This window comes from Pinus tabuliformis, chromosome 8 (assembly GCF_031772625.1).
Source record: "Pinus tabuliformis cultivar Carrire ecotype Pingquan chromosome 8, CPIR1, whole genome shotgun sequence".
Lineage (NCBI taxonomy): Eukaryota > Viridiplantae > Streptophyta > Pinopsida > Pinales > Pinaceae > Pinus > Pinus tabuliformis.
In genome coordinates this window covers 131895552-131902422 of record NC_142294.1, presented here as the reverse complement: position 1 = coordinate 131902422, position 6871 = coordinate 131895552, and positions in this window count along the sequence as shown.

The window sequence follows — 6871 nt, the reverse complement described above, 5'->3', positions numbered from 1 at the left end:
AAGAAGGAGATGGGCACTTCCAAATTGTCATCATTTAATTGCGTGAGTACTGCAGCGTAAGATAAGTCAAATGCGATGGTATACAAAGTAAAATGATTAGAAAAATTTGGAGTATTTAAGGCTGGGGCAGTGATTATTGATTGCTTGATAACATCAAAGGCATGTTTTTCTTCTGATCCCCACCTGAAGGTTGAATTTTTCTTAATCATCGTCTGGAGTGGTAATACTATCTGTGAAAAATCTGGAACAAATCGTTTGACGAAATTAATCTGACCCAAAAATGACTGCATCGCTTTTTTGTTGTGTGGAAAAGGGATTTCAGAAATTTCCTTAATCCGATCAGGATCTACATAAATGCCATCTTTAGATACAATAAAGCCTAAAAGCTTACCTTGGTCTAGAGCAAAGAAAGACTTTTTTGGGTTGAGAGAGATGCCATATCTTTTGCATCGCCGAAAAATCTGATTCAAGTCATGCAAATGATTATATCTCTTTTTAGAATATACAGTAATATCATCAAGGTAGACGACTACTGTTCGGTTAATCAACCCTCTAAAGGCTGTATCCATAGCTCTTTGGAACGTTGCTCCTGCATTTATGAGTCCAAAAGGCATTTTTTGATATGCATATGTTCCCCATTTTGTTCTGAATGTGGTTTTGAGTTGGTCATCAGGATGAACTAGAACTTGGTTATATCCTGAGAATCCGTCAAGAAAGGACATCAATTCAGATCCTGCTACTGATTGGAGGATCTGCTCCATAGTAGGCAATGGGAAGTTATCTTTCAAGCTCGCTTTATTCAAGTTTCTGAAATCGATACAAATTCGGATGTCGCCATTTTTCTTCCTGACTGGTACCATATTGGAGACCCAATTTGAATGTCGGACAGGAAAAATAATCTTGGCTTTTAAAATCTTGTTAAGTTCCGACTTTATCTGGCTCTCCAAATTTGGGTGGATTTTCCTTAATTTCTGCTGAATCGGCTTCTGATCGGGAAGCATAGGAATAGTATGCTGGATGATAGATGTGTCATATGTCTTGAGGTCATCATACTTCCAAGCAAAAACTTGTTTGTTTTTCTTTAACAGTTTAACAAATGCTTCCTTTTCTTCTACAGAAAGTCCTAATCCTAAGTTGATATTTTGAGGAGCTTGCTCAGTTCCCAAATTAATCAATTCAAACCTTAGGGTAGAGCTTTGGAGTTTTGCATTAATTACAGGTTTGAACCTGTCTTTAATGTCATAAAGGTCTTCGAGCTTTACCACAGGCTTAGGGATCGCGTTTTCTTGAGATGTTCTTTTCATTTGGGAATCATGCTCATCTTCTTCAATGATTTGATTGTCATAGGATTTTTCAGAGGTTAAGAATTGTAAGATATCCTCATCGTGGTTGAAAACCCTCCAATTAGTGATATTATCAGGAACTGAAGGCCTAAAAATTAATTCTACAGAAAATCTATCAAGGCTAAAGTCTTCAGAAGGCAGAAGTTTGGAAGCTACGTTGGCTAGTAAATCGGCCGCTGAATTCTGTGACCTAGGAATTGGGGAAATATTGAATGCTGAAAAATGTGAGGTGAGATCTTGCACTAGCGATTGATAATGCTTAAGGTGGCTTGAGAGGCAATGAATTGCATTCCTTACCTGCTTAACAATGATCTCACTGTCACCGAACACTTTAAGATATTGGACTTTAAGGCCGATTGCCTTATATAATCCTTGAACCAAGGCTTCGTATTCGGCTGTGTTATTGGTGCACTCAAATTCTAGTCTACAGGACAGCATTGTCTTTTCTCCTTGCGGACTAACCAAAATGCAACCTGCTCCTGAGCCCTCACTAGACTTAGAGCCATCAAAATATAAAGACCAAAACAAAGGAGTATTAACAGACAAATTTACAGCTTTTTCATTATCATTAAAACATCTAGACAAATCCGTTTGTGAAAAATTCTCAATCTGAGATGTACAATGATTAACTGAAAAAGGAGAAGGTTGGGCAACAAAGTTGCCAAAGAATGATTCTGACGAATAATTCCCCAAAATGTTGTTGTTGAACGCAACAGGTTGGTTTTCTTGCTCGAAGTCAGTTACTGTGTGGGTCATATGTTTCTCACGATCAATCCTGATTTGATTAGGCTTGCCTTTGTAGGGAAGCCACATATGTGACCAATCAGTGGAAATGTACCCATGTAGTTTTTCAGACCAATCTCTGCTCAGAATTAAGCCGTAGAATTCAGGTATGTCGGCGATCAAAATATCTATCCTTTGTACAACCCTAGGGTCAGCAGACAATCTAATGGTTACGGAATTAATTTCACCCACAACCTGCACTTTGGTTCTGTCTAGCTGTACAATGTGAATAGCAGATTTCTGGGGTTCGATGTTCAGTTGAGAACAAACTGAAGCTGGCATAATGTTAGATGATGCCCCTGAATCTATTAAACAATTGTGCAGATTTCGATTATAAATTTCATAGGTGAGCAAGAAAGGTGGAGTATGAGAATTGGACCTATCTCCAATCAGAACTGAATCGGTAGCTTCTACCATACCTGCAGGAGGCAGGCCTTGATCATTGGCAGCTCTTGTACTAGGAAGTGGAGTAGAGGGGACAACATTCAACTCTTTTAGAAGTAATTTCTGTTGATGTTTCAATTTACTTAGCTCAAACATAGTTATGTTTGCCTTAGTCTTCTTCATATCATCAACAATATTATACTCTATGGAGTCAGATACCACTAGTGTTTTGGATGCCGAAGGGGAATTAGAAGTTAAGGGCTGATTTTGGGGAGGTGTCACAGGCGATTTCTTTGGAGGAATTTTCTCTTTTGTTGTGTTAGCACCTGCGCTCCTTTTCTTTGTAGTTGCCTGGGCAGGTTCGGAAGTGCTTTTACTTCTTGTAGTAACAGGAAAGGCTTCTTCTTCATTCTCGGTATCAGAGTTTGGGAGTATAAAATCCCACATGCCATGGCATTCAGCTACTTCTTCTTCCTCCTCAGTATGAGAGGTTGTTTCCTCTTCCTCTTCCTCTTGGTCAGAGTCTGCATTGGATATAACATTGGGCGGCTTTGATTCAGTTTTCTTGTAAGTTCTAAATGGTCTTTTATTTGAGGTTTCGGCCACCTGCTTCTTGATGTCAACCATTTCGTTAGACAATGTTTTAAGAACCTTTTGTAAACCTTCCATGTCATAGGGGTCCTTTGGGGTTTTCTTCTTGGAATCTTCTTTAAATGAGACTTTTTTAGCTTTTCGGTCTTCTAGAGCAGCTTTCTTTTCAAGAGCATTGATGCACTTTTCAACGGCAAGTGCTTCTTTCATATTTTCAGCTAAGGTAGGTTTGCCAGCCCTGTCTACAAAGATAGCTATGTTGGCAGGTAGGGCAGTGATGTACCATTCGCTTCGGATTTGCTCACTTGGTTTAGAAGCGGTAGGGATTTTATTCAGTAGTTTATTAAATCTGGCATTAAACTCCTTTATTGGTTCCCTGTGCTCTATTCTCAAATTGGAGAGGTCATTTATTAAAGTTGCTAGGGACCTATCATCTCCATATTTGGTGAGAAACTGCTCTTGGCATGTATTCCAACTGGTAATCGAACCAGAAGGTAAGGAAAAATACCAGGATCCTGCTGATCCTTGTAAGGTATAGGGGAAGAGTCTTACAACAACATCTTGCTCTGTCACTCCTTTTAAGTTTACTGCTAACATAAAATTGTTAATATGTTCTTCAGCTTGGGTTCCGTTATCTGGATTAAATTTAGGCAGCCATTTTTCGGGAGCATCTGGTAGATCATGCAATGGTCCGGGCATATTGACTACACCGGGCCTAGTCCATGGGTCTGCCATTGTGCTAGCGACAGTGGTTGTTACTACTGTTGGGATTCCAGATATTTGGGACAGTATCAAAGATGAGGAGTGAATAGGTTGGGATATTGAAGATGCTGATCCCTCATGAACAACAATATGTAATGGAGGAGTGGGTGGTTGACTTTGCAGATTAGGAGATGAGATGGAGGATATGGAAGAAAGGTCTTCACTATCATATCCTTCAGTGATTTTCTTTGCTTTTTTCCATTTTGGTAAAGGGAACTCAGTGGGTTCAATACCGAGTTTCTCACTCTGAAGTCTGGTAAGTGGATGAGATAAATTGAACTGCGAAGTCGCACTGCTTTGCGATACTTCAGATTTCTGTGGGGAAATCGAGAAGCTCTGAAGTTTGTGGATAAGAGACTGGACTTCAGGAGATTCAAGACTCAATTGTTCTGAAATATGATGGGTATGAGCAGTGGTGGTTGATTCTCCTTCTTCTCGATTGTGTGCTGGAGAACCAGCATGGGATTGAGAAGGAGGAGGGGTTTTGGAGGGAGAATTACTCTTAGAATGGCTTACAGATTTGGGTTTGCTTGCCATTCACATTCGAGGCCCTCCTTCTAGCGCCAAAAATGTTGATGCCCCGAAAATCGTTGCAACAACATTGAGGAAACCACCCGGTCCGGACCTTAGTGCAGCTCCTTTTCCGTTTGGGATAGTGGCTCCGACTGGGGGTAATGGGACCAGTTTCCCAGAAATATAGATAAATGGGATGGATGAGTGACTTCTATATTATGCTAGCGGTAAGCGATGGACTTATACTATCAGCAAAATATAACAACTAAAATCTATCCCGGGGTCTTATCAATCTTTCAAAGCGTAGCGTTTGATAATCTGTGCTTTAAGGTAGGCATATAGATGACTCTAACACTAAAGCATAGAGGTTTAAATCATTAAAGATTGTTCTGCATAATTAGTTATGCAGAACGATAATAGCGAATTACTACACTTATTCATTTATATCATTGACACACGCATGAGTAAAAGAGATAACAAATCACAAAACATTCAATAGTGAAATGAAATGAAGATTTGCCGTTATATCGCATTCATGTATTCAACAATAGCAAAGATAATAACATAACAATTCATATAAAAGGAAAGAATGCAGATGCAGATAAAAGTACCATGTAAGCTGCTTAACAATCCAATGTATCAATCGCTATGTCGCAGTCCTTCCTTCAAACCAGAAAGCATTCCAAACAAGAGACAATAGTGCGCAATTGCATAAAACAGCCTTCTAATCAAAATTAAGAACCGTTGGTCGAGTTTCACAAAAGAATATAGACTGAAGCACAATAGTGCAAACTTCAGCCTTTAAGTCTATTACAAAATTTTACGACCCTTTCCAAAACAATGAAAGGGTCTATAAATACTATGCTAATCTAAATATCTAAAAAACTGAAAAGCTACTAAATTGGCATTAACAAATATCATCATCTTTTCTGGCGATCTCGCAGTCGGCGGCAATGCTTCATTCGGTGGTCTCTTTGCCTTTACTCCTTCACTGACATATCGCCAGCATTGGTTCCACTTCTGGTGGAGTGTTGAGACGTGAAGTTAGCTGGGCATCATATGTGGCATCCCGAATGTCAGAAATCAGGTATTGGAGGGCATCTGTTAAACAGTTGAGGGCCGACCTTTGAGAGTGTGGTTTAATCAGAAAGAGCCAGTATGCGTCGGAGGTTAAAGTATTTACTCCAGCGATTAACCTTCCTTGTTTCTCCAGATCAGGATAATTTCTCTGCTCAAGCAGGTTTGCTGTTGTTATACTTCCAGGTGTGCACTGGGAGATCAAATTTGCCAGATAGAGTGTGTCGTTGACTAGATTGATCATGTTGCTGGCAATCATTTTACATCTTGAGGCCGCCCTTTCCACTTTCATTACCTGGGTGTTCCACTCCATGAAGAGTATGTCTTTGTACGTTTCATAAATTCGGGGCAAGTTTTCCGCTTTCCCTTCTTCAGAATCTTGCCACTCAAGATATTCGGATATGGCGTCTTCGGCCTGATCTAGCTCATTTCTGGCTTTCTCTATCTGCTGACATACTGCTGTGGATGTTTCGCATAGTGAATCAGCGTCAGTAAGTTGTCGGCATAAAAGCCTGATCTAAGATATTAACGCGCCATTTATTCGAGTTGCCTCTGCTCTGAAGTCGTCAACACTCTGGGCGTCCTTGATACTGTCGAGCTGTGCTGATAGCTGAGCTATTTGCTCATCTTTTGATTTCATTATCAGCTCATTCGCCGCTCTCAACTGTGCCAATGTCTCTGACAATGTATTCTGCCTCTGGACTGCGTCCTTGTCTGCCTTGTACTTTTCGGCCTGCATTTGCTGGGTTAATACATTGTTCTCTTGCCGTTGTGCCAGCAACTGCTCTTCTACCTGTGCTGCCTTGTTTTTCGCCTCTATTACTTCTGCCTGTAATGCATAAATTTCATGTTCTTTAGTCTTCAACATAAGACTTACCTCTGATGCTTTGTCGATAGTTGCTGCCGAATAAGCTCCCGCGAATTGCGATAGCTTAGTTAGATCATCGGAGGGGTCCAATTCCCCTTTCCAAACCACATTGCCCGTGACTGTTCGCTAAGGAGAAATAGAAGGTTGATCAAGCCTTCGTCTCTTCTTAGAGCGCCTAACAACGGCTCTATGCTTTGGGCTGTAGAAAATATCCAGGGGAGGAATTTCTTCCACCTGGAGATCAATTTGATTGGACGGGTCTTGAGTGATTACCTCGACATCCTGTGAAATGGGTGGGCCGCTGGTTCTTTCTAGAACCTGAGAAGAAGTAGTATTGGGAGCATTGCTTATTTTAGAGGTGTCTGAGTCTTTGGAGGCTTCCTTACCACTGATAATGGAATCGAATTGGTTCCATTCTTTAATCAATTCAGGATCGGTGGAGGTTTGCTCATGTTGCTTTTCTTGTTCTGCCCTCTGCTGCTCCTCCTGCGCTTTCCGTTGCTACTCCTCCAATTCCTTTTTCTGCCTATCTTCTAGTTATTTCTTTGCT